This window comes from Rhinatrema bivittatum, chromosome 13 (genome assembly GCF_901001135.1).
Source record: "Rhinatrema bivittatum chromosome 13, aRhiBiv1.1, whole genome shotgun sequence".
Taxonomy (NCBI): Eukaryota; Metazoa; Chordata; class Amphibia; order Gymnophiona; family Rhinatrematidae; genus Rhinatrema; species Rhinatrema bivittatum.
This window is the reverse complement of record NC_042627.1, coordinates 62,183,996-62,211,034: the sequence shown is the minus strand read 5'-3', so window position 1 is coordinate 62,211,034 and position 27,039 is coordinate 62,183,996. Positions and strand designations below refer to the sequence as shown.

The 27,039-nt window shown below is 42.4% G+C and overlaps 1 protein-coding gene across 1 annotated transcript in view; it reads right to left on the bottom strand.

Annotated features, from left to right (window-relative positions):
- ADAMTSL3 (ADAMTS like 3) overlaps positions 1-27,039 on the bottom strand; it is a 412,023-nt gene that overhangs the window by 292,084 nt on the left and 92,900 nt on the right.

The following is a 27,039-nucleotide window of genomic DNA, read 5'->3' as shown; positions in this document are numbered from 1 at the left end:
GGGAGGGATGAGGTGTCGGAGAAGATGCGTTTAGCTTATCCAACGCCATCTGTGAATGTTTGTGTAAATATCCATGTTTTGAGTTCCTTTTTGAACGAGTTGGTGTCTCTGATTGTGCTTAGGTAGTCTGGTAAAGACTTCCATACTTTGGGGGTTCAGCTGCAATGTAAGTTCCACCCAAGCAGCCACTAGAATGAGGGGAGGAAAGAGGGACAGAGCCCAGGGGATTTGATGCCCTGGAGGCCCATAACCCCACTGCAGCAATACAACTCAGACTCCCTGTCTCAGTAAAATTCAGCATGAGGCCAAATCAGCTGATCAGACCAAGCAACTCCTAAGTGGTCTGCTGACTGCAGTGGCACTGTGGCTGTAATGTTTACAAAATTCAGTGTGGGACACTCACAGGCCCTATTACCATGGAAACCCAAGCAAGGAGAAGGACCACTACAGCGCTTGTGAACATGCACCAACTAAGGCAGTTGCTGCTGTCGGCGGATTGCTCAGGGACGGGCTGGCGGTAATCAGCTGGCCTGACCCTGTGGTACGTACGTGTGTGTGTGTGTGTGTGTGTGTGTGTGTGTGTGTGTAGAATCTAGGATGGATAAAGCCAGGGAATGGACCATTGGGAGGAAAGTGGGAGAGAGAGAAAAGGACCTGGGAACAGCCATGGATGAGGGAAGAGTAGGAAGGAGAGACAGAGGAAGTGGCCATGAGTGGGGGAAGGTAGGAGGCAGAGAAAAGGACAAGGGCCATGGAGGGAGGGTAGGAGAAAGAGCAGAAGAGGTAATGAAGAGAGCACAATGAGAAAACTTGGGAATTGGCCATGGAAGGAGGGTGTGAGGGAGAGAAGATGATGCCATGAAAGGAGTAGGTGGGAGAGAACATGGGAATGGTTCATTCAGGGGAGGGAGAAAGAGAGGATGTGGGAATGGACCAGAGAGGGGAAGTGGAGGACGGAGATGACATGGGAGTGGGCCATGGAGGGGAAGTGGTAGGAAGGAGAAAACATGAGAAAAGGCCATGGAGGAGGAGGGAAGGAAGAAGAAGACATGGGACTGGGCCAAGGGGTGGGAGGGTAGGAGCCAATGCTTTATCAACAAGGAGTTGTCACTCCCAGATATTCAGATGGGCCCCTCCCCCCTGTCTATGAATTATCCTGTGTGCACATCCCTGAAGAAGAGCAGAGGGATGGGAGAGGAAAGAAGGGAACCCAGAGTGTGAAGGAGTGAGGGAAAAGGGAGAAGAGAATAAGAAGAGCTCCAAAACAGTAGAGAGAAGACAGAAGGTGCAGAAAGAGGCTGGGGAGAGGGAAACACGGGAGAGGCAAAGAAAGAAAGACAATAAGCAAAAGCAGCGAGCCGGAGAAAATAAACTGGAGCTAAAAAAAAGTCAGGAGAGGCAAAACCAAGGAGGGAGGAAGAAGAGAAGCTCTGTCTGATGAAGAGGAAGAGCACAGTAAAGCCAAGGCTTCCGTTTTATTGCTATTATTGTTTAATAGAAGCAGAGAATCACAAGCATTTGAGGAAACCTCAGACTGCAGTTTTCCCTTACAGAAATTAAAACAAAAAAATTAAGGAGACAGGGATGACTGACATCCAAAATTGAGTTGTTTTCCCTTTAAAAACTGAGATTACTATTAGACATGAAACCGCACTCAGACTTCCAAATTTTAATGTATAGAATACTTTGACTTCCACAATGTTTAAATTTAGTGGAATGCCCTGTGAGATTGTTTGGTTCAGTCCAGCACTTTTTTGCACCAGCGTTTGCTTGCACAGTATTTGCTGTGGAATTTCTTTCCTCCGTGCAGAATTTTCAGGAAATGAAAGCCTTGTGCAAAGCCGGCGCTGCCTTACCAATTTCTTGCTTTCCTTTTGCATGATTCATTGACCTGGCCCTACAGACAGAAGGCTGGTTAAAATGATGAGCTACAAAGTAATTTAACGAAGCTGGAGAAATGTTGCTTTTGTGCAACATAGAATTCTTTTTTTCTCTCTCTCTCTCTCTCTTGACCTGGCAGCTTTCCTCTTGCTCCTTTGTACTTTCAGCACAACTGGGAACAGGGCTGAGATCTGGCTCCACGAGTCTTCATTCTTAACTACCTAGGGATTTTTCCTCTATTTTGGATCCCCTCCCTCCTTACTACAAGTCCAGTCACCGCAGCGCCAGTCCTCAGCCGGAGGAGGTGCACCAGGCCTCTTCCCAGACCCCCTGCAATCATGGATCCCGCATTCAGCCACTAGATGTCGCTCTTGTGCGGGCTGCCTCTGCAGCGTTCCCAGCCCTGGCTCGACCTTTCCCCAGGAAGAGAAAGATCCGAACAGGAAGGAGGTGCCACTGGGCCAGCTCGCCTATAATTCTTCTTTATGCCACTGCTTATTTCCTTGTATTGGTTTTTACTGGTGCCTTTCTTAGTTACTAAAGATATTTTGAGGACAATGGTGCAAACATGTCTCCAGGTCTGCATCCCTGTCTTTCCCTTTGAAAATACTGGGATATTTTCATAGATAAATGTGAGACTTTTTTTTTTTTTTTAATCTAAGCAAAACTTGCGCACAAGGTTGTGATAGCATTCAATGCCCCTCCCAGACGATATCACGAGAAACGTGCCTTCCAAAATTTAGCACTAAAGAAACAGTTTATTTAATCTTCATTCCAAAGCCATTACTTTTCACTTCCTTGGTGTGTGCAATATGTTTTGTGGGCTCTCTCCACGCTTCAGCATGCAATGGCTGCTTACGTGGTTCTCAAGCCAAAGCCCAAAAAGCTAAGCAGAACCTGAAACTCAGGCATGGCCAGCACTGCGAGGACTCCCGAACATTCCTGCCTTGTGATTAATTCATTTCTACCATCTAATCATAATATCCTGCTGATCCAACACCGAGAAATGTGCTATTGGGTCAGCAACTTGAAAAGCAGTGAGTTCAGATCCGATTTAATTGTGCACCGCGTCCTTCCAGCACCATCATATTCTCAATGCTCCAAAAACAGGGACGGGGGAGAACAGGATTCAGCCCAGAGGCACCAAATATGACAAATGCTTTGAAACTAAGGCCACAATTGTCCTAGCTGAGTCAAAAAGTCCCTTCAATTATTAATTCTCAATTCTGGAGCTAAAGGGCTGCAAACAGATCTGGGTGGCATTTAACCCATCCTTAGACCATATCTATGAAAATATATCAGAAAATCCTGAAAACCAATCCCAGCTGTGGCCCTCACAAAGAACCCTTGCTTTACATTGGATACATGTATATATTTTTTTTAAATTTTGATTTAGATTTAATTACTTCCCTTTCCATGGAGTGTCCATTCCATATCTGGGAACTTTTGAGTTGTGGTCATCCTGAGATTGCTGTTGACGCCCCCCCCCCCAAATCACCACGTTTTCTCCTCTCCAGGAATAAATCCAGCATTTTTCCCCTTCTGCCTTCCCTGTTCCCAGCATTCTCTTTTCTCCCGACCCCCTATAACTCACAGCTCCCTGACTTGTGCACCCTCCGTCTGCATTCAGCTGAGTCCCAAGTCCTGGAATCAAAGCTGCAGACTGAAAGCTGTGTCTGTTGCAGCCCCTCTCCAGTTTTTCCTCACACGCTGCCTGTAGTGTGCGCTCTAAACCCACCCCACTCCTCCTGTTCCCTACAGGCTTACTGAGGAAGGGGAGTAGCTGGAGCCGTAAACAGAGACACACCGAGCTATTGATTCAATTTCCTGGAGTCTCTGGGTGAAATCCACATAATTCCCAAAAATGCTAGTCCTATCTTAGGAGACACTCCATGAAACTAACTGGTAGCAAAATTAAAGCAAGAAAGTGGGGTTTTTTTTCAGTCAATTCACAATTAAGCTGTGGAATTTGTTGGTGGAGGATGTGGTCAAGGCCAGTGGTATACCTGGAGTTAGAAAAGGTTGGACAGGTTTCTGAAGAACAGGTCTATTGATAATTATTAGGCAGGCAGCCTCCTTTTACTTCTGGGAATGAACTACAGGGAATGGATCTCCACAGTACGATCTTCCAAGTAAGCTGGACTGGCCACAGTTGGAGACAGAATGTTGGGCTCCGTGGACCCCTGATCTGACCCAGTATGAACTTCTGATGTTATCCGGATTTCTCCGTTTCTAGACGGGATCCCTTATGAGACTGTTCTTGCGAAATGAAGGGACACAAAATCCACTTAGTCTTTTTTTTTTCCAATTGCTTTTCAGGCATGTTCAGCAGAACAGAAAGCTACACGCCCAGGAAAAAGTGAAATCCTGCCTGTTTCTGTGGTTAATCCATCCAGTTGTAGCCTATGCACAAGAAGGGAAAAATTCCCACCAGGGACCTGAACGAGCAGGAAGTCTGCTGCTTACCAGATGTTCCGATTCAATTCACTGCTGTTTTAAGTGTGAACGAACATTGGAGCCATGAAAGACACATGAAGGATGAGCACTATGGTGGCAATTTAGTAAGTGCCCTCATTACTGCAAAGTCCATGGGTATCTTTCAGTCACAGACTTTACAATACTTTTCAAAATGAAATCAGCTGCATTAGTTTCGTGCATAATTTTACTTTGAAAATTACCTAGAAAAACTGCATTTACACCTGCCAGTTGTGTGGATAGATTTTCAGAGAATAATTATGCGCGTAAGGGCAAACTTCTCCCCAGCCCTGTCCCAGAACACTTCTGTGCATACTCTTAGCTGATTATATTTATTTATTTAGATTTAGCTTACACCTTTCCATTGGTCGCTCAAGGCAAGTTACATTCAAGTACAGCAGATATTAGGGAAGTGCACAGAACACTTTTATTTTGAGTCGGTACATTCATTTCTTTTGCTTTATCTCAGCATTTTTTTTGTTTGGCTCAGCAGTTTATATGCATAAATTCCATTTTGCACACCTAAAATTCAAGTTCATGCCTCTAAAAACTGTATGCAATTAAACTACCAAAGTGAATGCACATCTCTAGTAGGTATTTCCTTGTCCCCAGGGGCTTACAGTCGAAGGGCCCGATTTACTGTGTCCATGGAAAAAAATTCTTAGTTATTCAAACCCTAAATTTGCAAATGAGACAACAGAAGTTGAAGTGAAGAAAAATTATGCTCCAGAAAGTAAGCGTAGTGATTTGATTATGCCAATGCCACATGTATTTTCCCTCCCCCCCCCATCTTATTTTGGCATAGGTCAGCGTGCACATGCTGTGAACAGTGTGAGCACTTTTACCCACTCCAAGAGGGAGCAATAATGGAATCATGGATATTTTTCAAAATTAATTTTTTATTGTGATAGTGGCAGAAAATGCACAATTAATATAGAAGCATGAACATACAAAATGTTTCAATATCAACATAACAGATCATGTCAACAGAACATATGTATATCTTCACACCATGTCATTGCCCTTCCTTCCCCCTGCCCAACCCATTCATCCCTACATCATACACAACCATCCATACACCCCACCACCCCTTCAGTAATTTAAATACTGAAGATTACCACAAGCATGATTTGTCACGTTCCACATCGGGGAATAACCCACTGTTTGCAAAAGCACTCTGATCTTGGGATGGCAATAAATCGGAAAAACACGCCTGGATATTGAAACTTTCCGTGCAAGGAAGCACACATCATATCTCTCCACCTGCACAGTAGCAAGCATATAATTCTCTGCATATTACAACTGAAGGAGGACTGCCAGTGATCCACTCTTTTAGGATACACCTACATTGCCATTAAGAGTGCTAATGCAAGACAGACAGACTATCCCTTAGGTAAATCAGGATATAGTGCTTCTAAAGCCTGCATGTCCTCCAAAAGAAGACCATCTTCTTGAAACAGCAGAGTCACCTTGGTACATTTAGCCAGCGATGTTATCACAACCTGCCAGAATGAATAATTCTTGTGACAGGTAATAAAAACATGTACAAAAGTTCTCTTTTCCAGTTTACACTCGTGACAATCATCTGTTGCTACCATTCCATGTAAACGTACTCTATCCGCTTGACAATGATATCGTGTTTTCAATTGCATTTCCTTGAGATTTACTACAAAAGGAAGTTTGTGCACATCCTGAAATAAAACTTTTATTTGATCAGTTGTGAGTGACACCTCTACCTCCCTTTGCCAATAAATCGTGAAGCTATCTAACCCATCACATTGAGGGCCGGTGCTAGTTTTTTAGCTGCCCTGGGTGAAATTTAACTGAGCTGCCCTCCCCCCATCTCCCTTCAGTGCCCGTCCCGGGCCCATCAAATAAAGCCCAGCTGCCTCCTGCAATCTATATTTTTAAAAATTGACACGCCCACACCTACCCCAGAACCCATGGATAGGGAGGGGTATTAGATACCCTAGGCAAACCTTACAGCCTTGCACACACACCACCACCCCCTAAACACATACACACCCACCCCCTTTACAGGCACACACAATTAAATTATGCATTTATAACACATTTTACATGAAAAAGAACATTCAAGAGTACAGTCTTCTGAGGCAAAAATATCACTTACAACCTGCATATTATATCTACATGCACTCCTGTGATGCCAACCAGAAAACTCTGCAAAAAAGACACTTGGAACGCCTATGGAATTAGACTTTTTGTAATGCGTACTGGGTGTGAGCTTGGCCTTCAGAAAACCGTGAACAAACAGAATTGCCATTAAAATATAATAAACCTCCTATACCAAAACAACCCTAACAACCTTATCTATGAAAAGGCAACACTGCACATATTACACCAGGCTCTAGAACACCAATAAAACTGTTATTAGGAAACCAGGCTGCTATAGATCCCTACACAGAAATTACATGCCAGCAAAATACCTCACCTCGGTCACATATGCAGAACAGAGAGAGACCCTGACCAAATACAAAATAGAGAGATCAGAAAGTATCAAACAGAAACGTGCTGAGAACTGATCTGGAACCCACAAGCCAACCTCTATATATAGAGCAACAATGGAAAAAGAGAAACATTACCATTCTTCATAAAACATTAAATAACAACATCAATAAATATAAAACATCATAACAGTAAAATCATATTCATAAAGAGAATATTTCAAACCAGTTAATGAATAGAATATTGAAAATTTCCCCAAAAACAAAAAAATAACTTACAAAATCTGATGAATAAAAAATCCAATCCCCCCCCCCCCCCCCCCCCCCCCAAAAAAAAATATTTCAACAGAGCAGAATCAAATTACACCCAATAATTAGAAGTAATAAGGATTTAAAAATCTGCTCTCCACACCTGGGGTCTGATTTCCAGTCACCCTGAGACTGTCGTGGATTGTGGCTGCACAAATTGTATCACCTCTCTCTCACATACATACACAGTAACACATTCATTCTCTCACACACTCCCTCTCTCTAACACATACAAGCTGCCACTCCCTCACCCTCACACATACATAATGGGGCAGATTTTTTAAAAGTACGCGCGCGCGTACTTTTGTTCGCACAACCACCACAAACAAGTCGGCGCACGCAAGGCTGTGCAAAATCAGCAGCCTGCGTGTGCCGAGCTGCGCAGCCTGCCTCAGAGGGAACTTTCTTTCCGGCGCCCCCCACCTTCCCTTTCCTTCCCCTAACTAACCCGCCCCCCCCGGCTCTAATTCCCCCCCTACCTTTATTTCAAAAGTTACGCCTGCCCGAGGCAGGCGTAACTTGCGCACGCCAGCGCACCATGTTCCGGTCCAGGGGCTGGTCCGGAGGCCGCATCCACGCTCCCGGAACGCCCCTGGGCCGGAACCACTCCCGTGGCCCCGCCCCGGAACGCCCCCGATGACGCGCCAACCGCGACATGCCCCCGACCCCCCCCCCCCCCCCAGGAAAGCCCCAGGACTTACGTGCGTCCCGGGGCTTGCGTGCGCCGCCGAGCCTATGCAAGATAAGCTCAGCACGCGCAGGGGTGGAAGGGGCAGCTTTTCAGGGGTTACGCTCGTAACCCTTTGAAAATCTGCCCCAATATGTGTATGTGTATGTGTGTGTGCCTCTGAGAGCCTATATGTGACACATAGGGGTAGAGTTTAAAAGGAGTACTTATGACCCGGGTCTAACTGATCATGTGGTTCCCGTACCACCCTCCTAGGACAGGACATTCTGGTGCCTGGCACCTCTCTGTTGAGAGAAGCACCTCCAACTTCAATTCTCTCTGATTTAAATGTGGGCACGGGAATTTGGTAAAAATGCTGGCACCTCCCACTGGGGAGTGCCAACCACATACCACTCCTTTTCTGATATCACTCACATTCAATGTCAAGTGAGATACTGATGCAAACTAGTAAGGAGCAAATTAGGCAGCCCCTTGCATTTATATAGAAACTGCCTTTGTTCTATTCTCCTCACTCAGAACAAAAATAATCATTAATTCAATATTCTTTAACAGGCATCTTACTTTTTAATTAATGTAACATCACAGAATTTTAACGACACCATAAGACGCTTATGAGATTTTGGAAATAAAACAGTATGTTAAAATCCTGAAGCTCAACTCAGCATTCTTGTATATATCTCTTGTATATATCAGCATTCTTGTACATATTGTATATATAATTTAATTTCCCACCATCAAAATATATATCACAGCCTTTTCAATACCATTTTTTGTAATTATCGTTAGCAATCTTTAACCTTTCCTTCCTTTTATTTCTCTCTTCGCCAAGTTCATTCATCCTTGTTATTTGTAACTGCATTTTCCGCACTATAGTTCCAGTTCGAAGTTTATTGTGCACCCCTGTTTTACTGTGAACCAGCACGATGTGATTGTTTTCATGAATGCCGGTATATAAAAAACCTAAATAAATAAATAAAATAAAAATCCCCAGCCATGTGAAACTGGAGCGAATCACAAACACATCTATATCCACATCTGAAGGATATTAACTGAGGGCCGGATTTAAAAAGCTCTGCGCACGTAGAGTGAGTTACGAGCGCCGGGCCTATTTTATAAAGACCCGGGGGCTTTACAAAAGGGGCGGTCCGGGGGCGGGGCCAGAGACCTCCGGTACACTGACCATTTGCCGCTGTGTTGGAGGATCGCTGTAAAGGTTAGAATAAGGGAACGGGCGACGGCCACGGGCGTTGGCACCCGCCAGATGCACTAGTGTGCACCCCCTTGCACGCGCCGACCCCCGATTTTATAACATGCGCGCGCATGTTATAAAATCAGGCGTGCATGTGTGCACGGCGGGTAGCGCGTGCACCTGTACGCCCCCGCGCGTATATTTTAAAATTTCCCCCTAAGGGCACAGCCATCTTGACGGCCAGTGTAAATACCCAAACTGGTCAAATCACAAATTCTATTGCAGCCTGTGCCTTTTTGTGTTTTTTTTCTCCTATAAAACCCCATTTTCCCCTAATAGTCTTTCAATGTAAGAGCAGTAGTAAAGCCCCCAAAAGATTTTCTGCTTCCCTTTTGTCACTGGCTAGCCACCCTAAAGATCAGTTAGATCCAGCAGAGAAGCCTGAACAGAATCCTACAGGTTACCTCGCTATGAGGTGTTAAGTTCTGCCAGGCTGATGGGCTATACCTGAGCCCTTCACCAGTGCCAAGTGTAAAGCTACTGAACAGCTGTTGTGAGTGGCCTCTGCTTGTTCGGTTTTTCCATGGACTAACGCTGCTCCTAAATTGAGTGAAGTTTAACTTATTGAATCTCCATATTTTTCCATGTTTTTTTTTTTACAACCAGAATATACGCCCTCTGCTCCTGCCGGATTCTTGGTTTATGCGTGCTAAGGGAGGTATAACAGCATTCACGAGAGCTTCCAGTGGTTAGAACAGACGCCCGATTCTACTGCTGATCTGAAAAATTGCGCACTTGCATATTCTAATTCATCTTGCAAGGATTAATTTAGAAACTGCATTTTCAAGTCACAGGAACCCAAGATCACAACAACTGGGCATGTACTATCAGTGAGCAAATCCTTTCCTGTCTATTTGCCACAAACAGGTAGCTTGGCATTGGTGCTTACCATACTTAGTGTTAATTTGCTTCCCAGCAACACAATACAAGCTGAAACAGACTCACTTAATGTAAATTGCTGTTATGGAGCGCCCTGAAAAGAGCAGCTGAAATACTGAACATGACTAGACAAGTATGAATATGTTCAGTGCTCCTACAGAGGCCAAATGTAAAACTTCAAAACAGAAGTCTGTAGGCTGCAAAGCTACAGGATGACATGCTTAATAAATAAGCTTGATATATATAGAAAGTTTTCAATTTCTCACTGTCTGCCTCTCCCTTAGAAAGAGACAAAACTGACTAAATAATTTTCACTAAATGCATTAACAGTTCATTAATTACAGATTGCATGCAACCTTTCAAAATTAAGAGAGCACATGCTCTGCTGTATATTGACTGTTTCAGGCTTTTATTATAATGTGCAGTTCATGCTTTAAAGCTATTGCAATTTATTGCAGTTTGTGATTTCTCATTTTTTGCACTCTTGTGTTTCTGTTGTCTATAAACATTAGGGAAAAAAACCAGAGCAAAATTTGTTCTTTCATTTTGTGTCACTTCTAATCCCAAATTACACACATACAAAAAATGTTGTTAAATTTTTCAATTCAGTGGGCACTAAATCAATTTAGTGTATTCTTTTTTTTTTTTTTTTTTTAATTCTTTATTTATAACTTTGAATTTAGTGTATTCTAAATCAAATTTACTTACACTAAAATAAAAAACAAAACATAATACAAAACCAAAGGAAACAAAAAAAATAAAAAAATAATAAGCGGCACATAAAAATAAAAAAAAACCCTGTGTCCAATTTTATCCTTACCCTTACCTATGCATTCTAAGCTTACATCTAGGGTATAGGTTTATTAGTATTTAAGAATATCTTTATTCTTTCATACTGTACTTTCAGGACAGAGAAATATTTAATAGGAAATGCATCAACAACTAAGTCATTCTATGAATTGAGACTGTTATATATTTACAAGCATTGATCCATACAGAACTAATAGAGCCCACTTTCCTGGATGCATGGGCATGGGATAAACACTGTGGGGCAGATTTTAAAACCTGCGCACGGGCTCAGATTTCTTCATGCAACCCAGTGCGAACAAATCTACGCCTGATTTTATAACATGCGCGCGCAGTCGCGTGCATGTTATAAAATCCAGGGTCGGAGCGCACAAGAGAGTGCACAATTGTGCAACTTGCGCGCGCTGAGTGGCCTCGGAGGGAACTTTCCTTCCGACCCCCCCCCCCCCGCACCTTCCCCTCCCTTCCCCTACCTAACCCACCCATAGCCCTACCTAAAACCCCCCTTACCTTTGTTGAAGAAGTTACGCACGCCGGCCAACAGCCGGCCCGCAATCCCGGACACAGCGGCAAATGGCCGCTGTGCCTGGAGGCTCAGGCCATGCCCCGCCCTCGGACCGCCCCCACCCCGCCCCTTTTTGCAAGCCCCGGGACATACACGCTTCCTGGGGCTTGCGTGCGCCGTCGAGCCTATGCAAGATAGGCTCGGCGCGCGCAGGGGCAGGCATGGGCAGCTTTTCGGGGGTTACGTGCATATCTTACGCGCGTAACCCTTTGAAAATCTGCCCCTGTGGATCGCTAGAGGATGGGAATGAATGAAAAAAGGCATGGGGATAGCTTGCTGGAATGGTGGTTACTACCCTTATCCAATAAACCTTCATATGGTTAGTGCAACCAACATTGCTCTCTGCTTCAGCAGCAAGGGGAAATGTGGAAAAGAAGATTTACATTCAGACAACCAAAAAGGACACTGAACTGTACAGTCTGGGAAAATAAATAAGCATGGGGGTAACTTGCTTGATGTGGTGGCTCCAAGGGCGATCCGGGAAACTATAGACCAGTGCCGGGAAAAAAGTGGAAACTATTCTCAAGATCAAAATCATAGAGCATATAGAAAGACATGGTTTAATGGAACACAGTCAACATGGATTTACCCAAGGTAAGTCTTGCCTAACAAATCTGCTTCATTTTTTTGAAGGGCTTAATAAACATGTGGATAAAGGTGAACTGGTAGATGTAGTATATTTGGATTTTCAGAAGGCATTTGACAAAGTCCCTCATGAGAGGCTTCTAAGAAAACTAAAAAGTCATGGGATTGGAGGCAATGTCCTTTCGTGGATTACAAACTGGTTAAAAGACAAGAAACAGAGAGTAGGATTAAATGGTCAATTTTCTAAGTGGAAAAGGGTAAACAGTGGAGTGCCTCAGGGATATGTACCTGGACAGGTGCTTTTCAATATATATATATAAATGATCTGGAAAGGAATACGACGAGTGAGGTTATCAAATTTGCGGATGATACAAAATTATTCAGAGTAGTTAAATCACAAGTGGATTGTGATACATTACAGGAGGACCTTGCGAAACTGGAAGATTGGGCATCCAAATGGAAGATGAAATTTAATGTGGACAAGTGCAAGGTGTTGCATATATGGAAAAATAACCCTTGCTGTAGTTACACGATGTTAGGTTCCATATTAGGAGCTACCACCCAGGAAAAAGATCTAGGCATCATAGTGGATAATACTTTGAAATCATCGGCTCAGCGTACTGCAGCAGCCAAAAAAGCAAACAGAATGTTAGGAATTATTAGGAAGGGAATGGTGAATAAAATGGAAAATGTCATAATACCTCTGTATCGCTCCATAGTGAGACTACACCTTGAATACTGTGTACAATTCTGGTTGCCACATCTTAAAAAAGATATAGTTGTGATGGAGAAGGTACGGAGAAGGGCAACCAAAATGATAAAGGGGATGGAACAACTCCCCTATGAGGAAAGGCTGAAGAGGTTAGGGCTGTTCAGCTTGGAGGGGGGATATGATAGAGGTCTTTAAAATTATGAGAGGTCTTGAATGAGTAGATGTGAATCAGTTATTTACACTTTCAGATAACAGAAGGACTAGGGGGCACGCCATGAAGTTAGAAAGTAGCACATTTAAGACTAATCGGAGAAAATTCTTTTTCACTCAATGCACAACTAAGCTCTAGAATTTGTTGCCAGAAGATGTGATTAGTGCAGTTAGTGTGGCTAGGTTCAAAAAAGGTTTGGATAAATTCTTGGAGAAGTTCATTGACTGCTATTAATCAAGTTGACTTAGGGATTGGCCTCTGCTCTAACTGGCATCAGTAGCATGGGATCTTCTTGGTGTTTGGGTACTTGCCAGGTTCCTGTGGCCTGGTTGGCCTCTGTTGGAAACAGGATACTGGGCTTGATGGACCTTTGGTCTGACCAAGCATGGCAATTTCTTATGTTCTTATGTACATCATAAGTGAGCCTGATACCTCACTTTTGATGCAACCCCATCATTACACTCTGCTTCTACGGCAGGGGATGGCAGGAAACTGGAATCAAACAGTAACCAACAAGGGCCCTGACCTTGGCGATCTGTGAAACTGATAAGTAAGGCAAATTGATAAGTATGCAAGCTTGCTGGGCAGACTGGATGGGCCGTTTGATCTTTTTCTGCCATCCTCTCTCTGTTTCTATGTTACTGCAAATGTGTGAAACAAAAAAAAACCCCACTCCTATCAAAATCCTCATGCCCCTCCAAATATGTCCTGAAAATTTGGTTTGGATAAGACACTAAATAAAAAAATTAAGGGAAAAAAAACACACAACAACCTTATAAATTTTCTTTTTCCTTCAGAAAGTAGGTAAGACATTGGTTAAAGAGCTAAACATTCAAAAGAAATATTGATTCGGGATGTCAGAAGAAAGAAAAGGCTTTACAAATATGCAGTGTTATATACCAATTTGATGAAAAAGTGTTACGATTTAATTAAATCTCAAGGTACAACATCTTCTAAACAGCATTTATTACTCTAATAAACTTGGCTAACCAACCACGTTTTGAAACATTCCTTAAAAAGCTGTAAATCAGTCATAAAACAAAGTCCTCTTGGCAAGGCATTGCAAAACTCTGGAGCTAGACACGAAATAGCACACTGCCAAGTCCTGGACAAGTGTGCTACCTTAGCAGTGGGAATTTCCAGTAAACCCCTCAGTTTTGGATCTCAGTGTGCGAGCTGGTACATCTGATCTGCTAAGTAGCCAGGGGCCAAGCCATTTAAAGACCTAGTCACCAAAACTAATACCGTATCTTAAATTGGGCATGGAATAAAACAGGGAACTATTAGCTGAAATTTGCAGATCAACTTTAAAGGAAGCCCAAGAAGAGTGTCATTATAAAAGTCAATGCAAGAACGAATTAGTGCATTTATCACAGTTTCTAAAGCTAGTCGGGATAAAAAAGGATGCAATCTCCTTAAGAATCTCAAGGTCATATTACAAACAATGTATTTTTACTTTCTGTTATCAAACCATTTGGCCAAAACCTATGTTATGCATCTACTTACATCCTGCACCATTCTCCTGCCCTCCCCAGGTCTGCTCACGGCCACGTTCCCCATGGCTCCTCATGGCGGCCAAGATGCCGCCACCATCCAGGTCGACTTCGGGCCTTCCTAGGCGCGTGCTTGCGCCATCGGGACCTCCTTTGAAACCTCTTCGGCAGGAACCTCGGGGGTGTCCCTGATTGATGATGTCATCGGATCATGGTACTTAAGCTCCACCTTCGCCCCCAGCTAGCCGACTTGGCAACGAATTCCGTACGTCTCTACAAGCTCCTGCCTCCGTGTTCCTGTGGCTACGCTATCGGACTCTTTGGACTTTGGACTCTGTCTGGTACCCGCCCCCGAGGGGCTGGCCCTGCGCCTCCTGAAGTCCTACCCTGCAAGGCTCCCTGCTCCTCGGGGCTGCCCCCTGGAACACCTTTACCACTCGGGAGTTCTAACTCAGTGCTTCCCCACTCCTTGGGGCTGCGCCTAAGTGCTATTCAAGAGACTGTTAGCACTTCCCCGCTCCTCGGGGCAGTGCTCCCGTGCTATACTGAGACTGTCCGCGCTTCCTCGCTCCAAGGGGTCATGCTTACGTGCTATACGGAGACTGCCAGTGTTTCCCTGCTCTTCGGGGTAGTGCTTCCATGCTATACAGAGACTGTCAGTGCTTCCCGCTCCTCAGGGTTGAGCATGCATCATCATCGGAGACCTGACTCGGGCTTCCCTGCTCCGTGGGTTGGCCTACGTCATTGCATCAGCACCTCCTTCACTGTGCAGCTCCGCCCCTCGGGGTTGCCTCTCTGGAATACCTCCTGCACAGCCAGTCTTGCGCCTCCCGCTCTGCGGCCTGTCTAGCACCTTCCCCCTCGGGGGTCTCTGCCCAGGTATTATCTCCATGAGGGAAACACACACAATAGATGCCTAAAAATGTCCGTTGAAAAGCTTTATTCAGGAGACTTACAAATCCAAAGTGCAATATGCCCGACTCAGGCCGAGTTTCGCCCCATTCATTGGGGCTGCCTCAGGGGCTGTAGAAAATAGTCTTTGAAATGTGAATTATAACATTGGATTGCCTTCAAAAGTATTAAGGCTGTGAAGTTTAAACAATATACCAAATAGCGCGTCAGTCTCCTTCTCAACAGATTGCTTGTTCGAGCCCTCTTGACCAGAGAGCTCTTTCTCCCTTGTTAAAGAAACCCTGGGCTCAATAGGACTGCCGATTTAAATACAAGAAATTCCACCCAGTACTAATGGAACCTATTTTCCATGACATGCATGCGTCTGAAGTTTGTGCATGTGCACGGATCTGGAAAAGAAATACCGCTGTGAAAGGCCTCGTGACTCTCCTGACATGTCCTGAAAATCCGGTGTGCACAGCAAACCAAACAAAAAAAATGATTATGGGACACGCACACCATACCATAAATCTCATAAGCCACCTTTTCCCCTTGGAAAGTCAGCTAACAGAAAGGAAAAGAGAGAGAAGCAGACAGCCAGGCCAGCTCATGTACACCGACATCTTTGTTTCATTCTTATGTTGGTTCATAACCTGCAAAGAATCCAGGAAAGAGAGAGAGAAAGGAGTGAGAGATTAAACTAGAACTACAGAAGACTTGAGCCCTAGATAGGCTGTTATACGATTATCTTCTAAGAGATAATAAGAAGACCTGATGGGCAACTTGGAAAATACATACCCAATATATAGGATTTTTAAAAGTATGGTTAGGCCTTATGGCTCAGGCTGCAGGACTCCATGCTGTGCCATAGATGGATCTGGGTTTCAGAGGAGGAGCCCCTCCAGTTTTGGGACCATTAAGGGTTACCAGTGCGACCTAGATAGCCCTCCAGGGAGGGGTGTAGAAGACAAAGACCACTCAAGGATTGGGATCAAAAAAAGAGAAAACAAATGTATTGGAGAGTGGGTACGGGCAGATTTTTTTTTTCTCGTTTCTTTCCCTTACTAAATAGTGAGTGTATGTGTTGAACTCAAGTGTGATTGGTTTTAGAATTTTGTGTATTTGGTGAGTGGTTGGGTATCGTTCAGGTTTTAATATTGTTCTATGTACAAGGCTCTCGTTACATACAATAAAAATATTTTGATAATACTTTTATAAAACCTATGGGAATACTCTCAATTTCATTTATATACACACATACACACACACACACACTTGAGGCTAGGGAAAAAATTAAGTGTGTTCATTTTTTAGCCTGCATATAATAGCATACTTTTTGCAGTATGCAAAGCTTGCTAAAGGTTATACTTGACATAAAGGATTATAGTACACTGTGAATATAAACCTTCATAAAATGTTGATGGCTGATGCAATTTGTAACAGTCTGAATAACTTAAAGTATTAAAAAAAAAAAGAAAAGTACCAGCCATCAAACACTAAATGTAATCCAATAAGGAAAAGATTTGCTATCTATATTCAGTTTATGGTCTCATACAGCCAAAAAATGTTAACAAGTGTGTAATCATTTTCCTTGTGGTCAAGGAGAATTCAAAGATCCATAGCCAGCAGTAATAAATCAGATTCACTAGCAGTCTTGACAACAGATTTTCTTAAGCCACTTGGAGCAATATCGGATGGGTTGAGCAGCAAAATGCTGGTCCTCCAATTGGATACAAAGGGGCTGTAGGAAGGCCTGGCTCAGGTCAACGAAAACTCTATCACCGAGACTCTTTGCACAAGTCTAGAAGCAGTCAAGGAATGTGTATTTTTACTATAATTTGTTTAATTTTTATGTATTTAGTTCTAACATATGGCCCATGTGATAGGTAAATGAAACAAAGACATCAAAAGGAAACTAAATCAATATATGGGATTTTTTTTTGTTTTTCACATGGTGGCGCCTCAAATATCTTTTTTTTTCAGGCCATGGCAAAGATATTCTTTTATTTTCCAGGTCTCATGTATTTCCTTTTAGGACAGTTGGTATGTTGGTAAAACTTGAATCTCTCTCACCATTTACCTTCCAGATGCTAAAAAAGAATTTGAAGCAATACACAAGGCATTCCCTCCTTTGCAGGATAAAATGTTGAAAGCCATGAAGCCGCTGTCAGCTGGAAAAGCACCAGATGACTACAGATGCTTTTGAATATCGACCTCTGGGTGTACAAAAACAGTAGGCTTCAATATTCAGTGGCATTTAGCTGGATAACTCACTAGCTAAATGCTGACTTTTCAGTATTTCCCCCACTTATCTGGCTAAAATCATTATCCCGCTAAAATTTAGTTGGATTACATAGGAGCATTCCAGGATAACTTATCTGGCTGACTCTAGCCGTGCAGTAGAGTAATCCTAAAGATAACGGGATAAACTTATCCGGATATTTTTAAGATAGCAAACAATATTCAGTAATGCAGCTGTACCCACTGAATTTCCCTCCAAAGTTAGCCAAATAAGTTTATTCGATTAACTCTGCAAGCTGGCCAGTGACTGAAAATTACTCCCTGTAGTTTATATCACCTGGGAGAAAACACTGCAGCTCCCACATCTGTGATTTCCAATAGTATTTTCTAAGAGGATTTATTTGTTTATTTTGTTTTTACTATCTTATATTCTGTAATTCCTGTTCATGCTCCGTGCAGATGACAAATCACATGCATACTAAAATAAAATAATTCAAATCAATTTAAACAATAATCAACATTGTAATATAAACAATTAGACAATGGATCTTAAGTGCATGTAAAACCAATGACAGTCCATCCTTTAAATTTCTCCCTTTTGTATATGCTATTAAAAAAAAAAAAACAGTCTTCTCACTAAACTCTGCATCTGTCTGTAGCACATTCTAAAGTTTCCTAAGAAAAACCATATGGTACATACTGTGAGTTCTTCATTCGGCTTTTCTATTCCTTTCTCTGTATGCATATTTAGCCTTCTTAAGGGTGTATCTAATGCACTTATTCAGATATGTGCCTGCAAAAAAATCTACTATGCATTATTTTTGCTTGTATGCTGCATTCCTGTTTACTAGAGCAAAGTGTCCTCAACGTGAAAAACTGACTTACAGGAAATTCTCCTTAAGATGTTCAGGATGACAACTGTTAAAATGTAGACGTGTGTTGTTTTCTGTAAGATTTACAATAGATAATGGCAGATAGATAATGAATGACCTTCCCTCTTAACCCGAATGCCCAAAAAATGGAATCTCTGACATTCAGTTGAAACTTCAGATTTTTCTCTCTTGAATTCAATCATTCTTTGCAACCACAAAATGATTTATAACAACATTATTAGCTTCCAGAGTAGGCGTCCCATGGAGAATATGACTTCAGTAGTCACTTGTTTGAGCAAGAGGTGCCACATTTCTTTCAAAATGTTCATCAATTTCTGTAGGGTTTCATCATTTTTTCTCAGCTTCTGTTTCAACATTAACAACTCATGTAATAACTTGATGTTCCACCACATAAAGCCTAAAAATGATTTTGTCAATACACACATAATTTGGTTCAAAATATTAGCTGTTCCGTTTAAACTATGAGTTAATAATGCCTCTCTACAGGCTATTGGAATGACCTCACCTAGAATAGGGAGAAGCACAGAAAAAAAAGTTATTGGATTTCGTTTTTTTGTTCCGGAGGTTGGATGGGGTGGTTGTTTGGCTTTTGGTTTAATGTTTATTTTTGAAAGCCTTTCCTTCCATTTAAATGGGTCTCTTTCTTTTATGTTATTTAATGGTACTTGGCATTTAATTTCTTCTGTTGTTTTTTATGGCACTTTACGATTTTATGGTTTTTAATTTCTAGTAATGTAATTGATAAAGTATTGTCTTTTTAGATTATGAATTTTGTTATTGTAAGCTGTTAGATAGGATATCGCTTTTATTTTTATTTTAACTTTGTTTTACATATTCAATTTGATTATGGTTTTTTTATATTTTTAACTCTGCTTAAATTTGCTCCTATACTTAATGTTTGTTACCATACATTGCTTAGATTACTATACATAAGATAAGTGATTCATCAAATATGTAAAAGAAATAAATAAATGTCATGTTTATCGAAGCAAAATTAACATGAAATGAAGCACATCCCCCTATCCCTCAGACCAAGCTTATCCCTTTTGCAGGGGTCTCTAATGTAGAAAGGGGGCCACAATTCCTCATTCAAAAATAGTACCAACCAGTCCTGAGGCTGGTGCCATTTTGTTTTATAACTGTACAGCACTTGGCCATTCAACAAAATGGCACGGGCCTCAGAGTCCGCTGGTACCATTTTCAAACCAGGAGCCAGTGAGGCTAGAGCAACTGGTGATTGCTCTTGCTCCTTTCCACATCAGAAGGAATAAGCATGCTCTGGGAAGGGGTAGTGGGAAGGCATGGTAGGGGGAAGGCTGAATTTTGCATGTTAGTTTTTTTGGGGGGGTGTTTCATTTTGTTTTTAGATCAAATGAAAGGCAAGTGTTTTGGCACATTTTCCATTTCCTTTAAGCATGACATAACATAAGAACATAAGATATGCCATACTGGATCAGACCAAGAGTCCATCAAGCCAGGTATCCTGTTTCCAACAGTGGCCAATCCACAGCACAAGTACCTGGCAAGTACCCAAACATTAGATAAATCACAAGCTACTATTGCTTATTAATTACCATAATAGCAGTTTATGGATTTTTTCTCTAGGAACTTATCCAAACCTTTTTTAAACCCAGTAACACGAACTGCTGTAACCACATCCTCTGGCAATGAATTCCAGAGCTTAACTATGTACAGAGTGAAAAAGAATTTTCTTCAATTTGTTTTAAATGAGCTACTTGCTAACTTCATAGAGTGCACCCTGGTCCTTCTATTAATTATCTAAGAGAGTAAATAACTGATTTACATTAATTTGTTCAAGTTCTTTCATGATTTTCTAGACTTCTATCATATCCCCCCCCCCCCCCTCTCAGTGATCTCTTCTCCAAACTGAACAGCTCTAACCTTTTAGCCTTTCCTCTTAGGTCAGACATTCCATGCACTTATCATTTTGGTCGCCCTTCTCTGCACTTTCTCCAGTGCAACTATATCCTTTTTGAGATATAGTGACCAGAATTGCACACAGAATTCAAGGTGCGGTCTCACCATGGAGCGTTACAGAGGCATTATGACATCTTCCATTTTGTTTTCCATTCCTTTTCTAATAATTCCTAACATTCTGTTTGCTTTTTTGATCACCACAGCACACTGGGCCGATGAGTTCAATGTATTATCCACTATGACGCCGAGATCTCTTTCCTGGGTGGTAACTCCTAAGATCGAACCTCACATTGTGTAACTACAGCAAGGATTATTTTTCCCTATGTGTGTCACTTTGCACTTGTCTAGGTTAAATTTCATCTGCCATTTGGAAGCCCAATCTTCCAATCTCGCAAGGTCCTCCTGCAAGTCATCACAATCCGCTGGAGATTTAACTACTCTGAATAATTTTGTATCATCCACAAATTTGATCACCTCACTTGTCATATTCCTTTCCAGATCATTTACAAATATACTAAAAATCACTGGTACAAATACGGATCCCTGAGGCACTCCACTGTTTACCGTTTTCCACTGTGAAAACCGACAATTTAATCCTACTCTCTGTTATCTGTCTTTTAACCAGCTTGCAATCTACAAAAGGACATCACCTCCTATCCCATGTTTTTTTAGTTTTCTTAGAAGTCTCTCATGTGGGACTTTGTCGAACACCTTCTGAAAATCCAATTAATACATACTTCTAGCCTAGAGTACTGTCTGTGTCCAGTTTTGGAAGCCGTAGCTTTGGAAAGATATAGAGTAAAGGTGATTCAGAGAAGGTCTACCAATCTGCAGAAGAGTCTTCACCAAAAGCCTAAGAAGAAAGATATAAGGTCCTAAAAATCAGGGCTGCACCCATATTGAAGCAAATGAGGCAACTACGTCAGGTACAACTGTTAAGGGGGAAGCCAGAAGGAGGAGGAGTCAATGTTGTATCAGCCTGGGTCAGAAGAAGAACAGACGATTTTGTGACAGCCTGCACATGCAAAAGAAGGAGATATTGTCCTGTCGACCCGATCAGGCCAGAAGATGTGGGCAGCGGCATGCATCAGCCTATGTGGGCCAAAAGAAGGAAGCGCACTGCATGGGCCTGCATGGGCCAAAATAAAGATGAAGCACAGTTGCATCATTCTGTGTGAGTGGAAAGAGGAGACGGCATCATGTCTGCCCACATGGACTGGAAATAGAGGAGACAGGGTGCATTGGCACCTGTGGGTGGAATGAAAAGGCGGCCATGCACATATACAACCATAATTAAACAGGTGGGAGGATTAGAGGCTGGTGGATTCTGGCATAGTAGGGAGGGAAGGAGGGAAGGAGAAGATTGCTGGGGTCAGGGAGAGGGGAAAAGCAACGAGGAACAATGTGGGGAGAACAGAGAGAACACTGGATAAGGCCTGGGGAAGAGAAAATAGAGAAAGTGTGAGTGTGTGTGTGTGAGTGTGAGAGTGTGTGAGTGTTTGTGTGTGAGAGTGTGAGAGAGAGAGAGAGAGAGAGAGAGAGAGAGTGTGTGTGTGTGTGTGTGTGTCTGTGAAAGAGAAAAAGAAATTAGGTGCACACAATCCCCCCTTCTCCCCCCACCCACTAATCCATATTAATCTGAGGCTAGGGGATAAGAGAAAAGGTCTGCACAACCCCCTTTCCCTGCCTCCAATTTCAGGTAAAGAGAAAGTTCATGCTCGGACTCCACCCACTCACCTCCTAGTCTATGTCAATTTCAGGGTAACTAAAACTCAAATATACCTCAAAGGTATGAATAATACACAGGATGCAAGCATTTTTGAGAAGTAGGTCATGATATGGGAGCCTAAGCAGGTAGACTCAGGTGTAGTACAAGGAAGTAATTCTTCTCAGAAAGGCTGGTGGGAATATGGGACAGCCTTCCAGGGCAGATAACTAAGGCAAAACTATAATGGAACTCAAGAGAGCCTGGATGAGCACAGAAGATCCCCAGCTGTGAAGAAGCAATGAGAACGCTACGGATCAAATGGGGGTCGGTGGCAGTCTACCAGGAAATAAAGTGGGCAGCCTGGATGAGCCTTATTTGCTGTCAAATTTACTAACAAGGTTTCTAAGTGAATACACAGCGGTTTCTTTTTAATTAAACACCCTGGCTTTACAGTGTCCCCAATTCCCATGAGGACACACCAGATTAGCTGCAAAGAGCAGTTTACACAAGGTTGCCTGCTAGCTCTAGCCCTGTTTAAGTCTTCATTTATAAGGACAAAATAAATCTTAACTTTCATCAATGTCAAAATTTTGGGACAAGCACAAAAGCCAAGCACTTAGAGGTTTTTCCACACTACCTTGCACAAAAGCTCTAAATACTGCACCTACGTTCTGGAAAGTTGTGGTTAATATTAATACCCCGACTACTGTAGCTACTCATTTCTCTTGGAAGTACATTGTTTGGTTTTTTTTATTAAACTCATGAGCAGGATATTGGGGGGAGGGGAAGTTCTTACTCCATACATTAATTACAATGTTTAAAGCACTTCCTTTACCCCTTCTGTTGTCTCATGGGTACAGTCTTCTGGTACCACTGACAAATGAAATCTGTCAGCTAACAATATTATTCCAAGACGAGCTGCAGAGAGAAAAGCCCTATAGATCATAAGCAAAAGGATCCAACCTTCTCCCCCCTCCCCCCAACTCAAAGAGCTGCAGCTTGGTTCTGGTCCCCAGATGTTCTCTGCATTGGAAATACATATTTTTTTTTTTTTACTGAATACAGTTCAGCTCACCCAGGCCACCTTTAGCACACAACGGACACCATAAAAGCCTTCTAACTTCCCTGATTCTCAATGCAAGCAAGCTTGCATCCTTATTCATACTGTCTTTGTGATGCGCTGAGACTTACCCACTGAAGTTCTCTTATGCTTCGCGTGCCTCAGAGACACTGTGGGACGCCATTGAGGAGCACATGCAAAAAAAAGACCGAATTATGAGGAGCGGGCACTCGCCACAGAGAGATCTGGGCAGCTGTATGACTGGGGAATGGGAGGGGGGGGGGGATGAGAAGGGATATTACGGTAACTGCAGAAACGGACAGCAAACTGTAGTGAACTGAACCCAGCAAAGAAGCAGCATCTGGAGTGAAAGCTGCCCTGTTTCCGACAGGAAAATAAGACCTTCGAATAACCTTCGCTGACTTGACAATTTGATACTGAAAAGGAAATTTGAAAATTAAAAAAAAAACCAAAAAACCAAACCCTGAGGAAGAAACACGGGACCCTGATAAATAAGATAAGATCAACCAACAAGGGATTACTCCTAATGCCATCAGTGCATACTGCTCATTTAAGTGAGGTGAGGGAAAGAGCGATCTCAGTCGCTGGGCCGAAACTGTGGAATTCGATGCCAGTTGAATTACACGTCCAGAAGGACGTGAAGCTGTTTAAGAAAGATTTTAAAACATGGTTCTTTGGTTTTGTATATGCTGGCTAGAAGAAGGAGGGCGAATCAGACGTACAGGGACCTAACGCTGGGAAATTGTTTCATGCATAATGAAATCTCATTAGCAATAGTGATACTGTGATATTTTGTACACATTGCTATTGCAATTACTGTCTCCATAGACGTATTTTTATTGTAACCGCCGTGACTGACTACGGAACGACGGTATAGAAATAAATAAATACTCACGGCAGTCTTCAGCCGTGACAGGGAAGAAGGAGAAGCCTTCGTTCTGTTCACATGGTAGCGGAGCCCCCTTACGTTATTGCTTGATGGCATGGGGGCAGCGATTTGCAGCAGAGGGTCCTGAGGGCACCTCATTCAAGAATTTTATGAAAACCGATAGTGTCTTGTGAGACCCCCCCTTGACAAGAGATCGGTGGCAGGAGGGAGGTAGAGCTTTCTGCAATTCTGCAGTCTCTGTTACAGACAGTGTTAAAGTTCGGTATGAAACCGATTACTCGTGAATACAGTAACAAATGCAAACCTATCAAAAAAGATATAGTTGCGATGGAGAAGGTACAGAGAAGGGCAACCAAAATGATAAAGGGGATGGAACAGCTTCCCTATGAGGATAGGCTGAAGAGATTAGGGCTGTTCAGCTTGGAGAAGAGACGGATGAGGGGGGATATGATAGGTCTTTAAGATCATGAGAGGTCTTGAAAGAGTAGATGTGACTCGGTTATTTTCACTTTCGAATAATAGAAGGACTAGGGGGCATTCCATGAAGTTATCAAGTAGCACATTTAAGACTAATCAGAGAAAATTCTTTTTCACTCAACGCACAATAAAGCTCTGGAATTTGTTGCCAGAGGATGTGGTTAGTGCAGTTAGTGTAGCTGGGTTCAAAAAAGGTTTGGATAAGTTCTTGGAGGAGAAGTCTATTAATGGCTATTAATCAATTTTACTTAGGGAATAGCCACTGCTATTAATTGCATCAGTAGCATGGGTTCTTCTTGGTGTTTGGGTAATTGCCAGGTTCTTGTGGCCTGGTTTTGGCCTCTGTTGGAAACAGGATGCTGGGCTTGATGGACCCTTGGTCTGACCCAGTATGGCAATTTCTTATGTTCTTATGACTATAGAGCGAGAAAGTGAGGAGTGCTCACATAGCATGATTAACAACACACACACACAAAAACAATAATAAAGAAAGGATCCAGAAAGTAAATGTGCTACTGCAAGAATCAGGAATGAGGAGCAACTGATGCACCCAGAAAACAAATTCAGGACCAGGTTTTGGCAGTAAAGCTTTTTCATGCTGCAGGAAAATAGAACAAGGTAACCTTGGTCTATTTTAACTGCACAGCCCAACAAAGGCCCCATGACCGAAATGTTACCTCTAATCTTCCTGTTTATTTCTAGCATGGATTTTACTAGCCCTTCAGTGACATGCACCATCATGTGCTGCTGTCCCATTAGGTGCAGGGATGTACGTATTTAATAATGACTAAAGGTAAAACAAGAAAGCTCTCAGAACATGCAGGATCGGGGGGAAAAAAAAAACAACAACAATAAATGCATTCATGTATGGGAAAATAGATCCTATGTGGAAACAGAGTAATCGGCAGGGGATGTGCATTCATTTGAAACAAAACGGTAAATGTTAACAAATTAAAGTTAATTTTCCTCCTTTTTGTTATACTGCCAAAATGTTTTGTTTTTAAACTATTTCTGGGCCCTGCTCCTAATTTTCCTGCTTCCACCCCCAAATCTTCTTAGCAAGTTCATGTTCTTCATGGTGTGGAAGTGATCCCCAATCGTTCCTGCCCCTTCACCGTTACAATTAAAAATGGCACCGGTGGACCATGGCTGCACCAATCTTTAATGTCTTCTATTCAAAATGCTGCCAGCCATTCAGAGCTACAGATAAATGCAGCCTCATACAGCATAGAGTACAAGTAATATAATTTTTAATAATAATAATAATATGTAATCTTAAGTATAAATATGCCTCCTGAGGAAATTCTCACATGATTAAGATCACTTAGAAATATTAAACCTATCAGATATTAATACTATATAGCAAGCCCAGTATTAATACCTAAAGAGGTTATTTGCATAATTTTTATTATTTTTTTATCATTTCTATGTGCATTAGTATTACCATCAGGAGCTCCAGCAGTAACGCTAATGGGCATGCAAATTAAACATAATATCTGCCTTGGTAACCGGGCATTAGTTAACATTCTTATGTAATAACTGGGGCTCTCTGTCCCTTCTCTTCCTCTCCCCCACTCCCAGGACAATGACACCCTAGCTGTTTCCAGGAATAGAAAGCAGGTTCATGGATCAGATCTAGATCTTCCGCATGGCACTGCACAGCAGTGACGAGACATCAAGCTGGCCCTCGTCTAAACCATTTTTAAAACTGACTGAACTGTAAAATGTTTTAATCGACACAGGGTAAGGTTTACCACATGCTATGGCATTTCTGGATTGCTGCATACTATACAAAGGAGAGAAACATTTTAACACCATGCTGTACATACCACAGCCTGAAAGCTCTTTAAAGGGAGATTTATGGGAGAGGAAGAGATGTCATAATCTCCCACCAAATCATATTGTAACATGAAAACATTTAGAAAGGAAAAAGTTGAAAAATCCTCACTTTTCTGACAAAAAGCATAACATCTCTCAAGCAAAGGAACTGGTATCCATTTACATACATTTTGCACTATTTTTTCTTTCCCTGAAGTTTAGATTTTCTTGAGAGAAGCTTTTGCTCCTTGGCCTGGCTGGTGATTGCTCTGGCGGGAATATTCACAGACCCTGGCGGGAGGATATCTCAGCCATTGGTCCAGTGACACCTACTGGACAGAGGTATAGTGCACATGCACCAGGTTCTGGAGGGAGACGCCATGTATGGTTTCCAGGCAACTGCTAACACAGCAATGGCTGAGCTTGGAAAGGTAGAAAAATAGAAGAAATACTCCAGATAGTTGTGAAGGAGAAAGTTCATGGAACCATTGCTCAGCGATGGCCAGTTCTTTCTTTTTTCGGCCCAGTGATTCCTTCTTTCTCCTTTTAATTCCAACACAATCGGAACCAGTGCTCGAACCTTGGTGTCTTGGTTCATTTATAACTACTTGGGGATTTTTCACCTATTTCAATACATCCTCCATCCCTCCCACTGTACTTAGTCTAGCAATTGCAGAAATAGACCTGGGGCTAGAAGCCAAGCATTAGGGAGCCTTCCAGAGCTCTGTATCATGGGCTTTAAATCAGGCTGCCAGGTGTCACCTTCAATGATGATCACAACTCG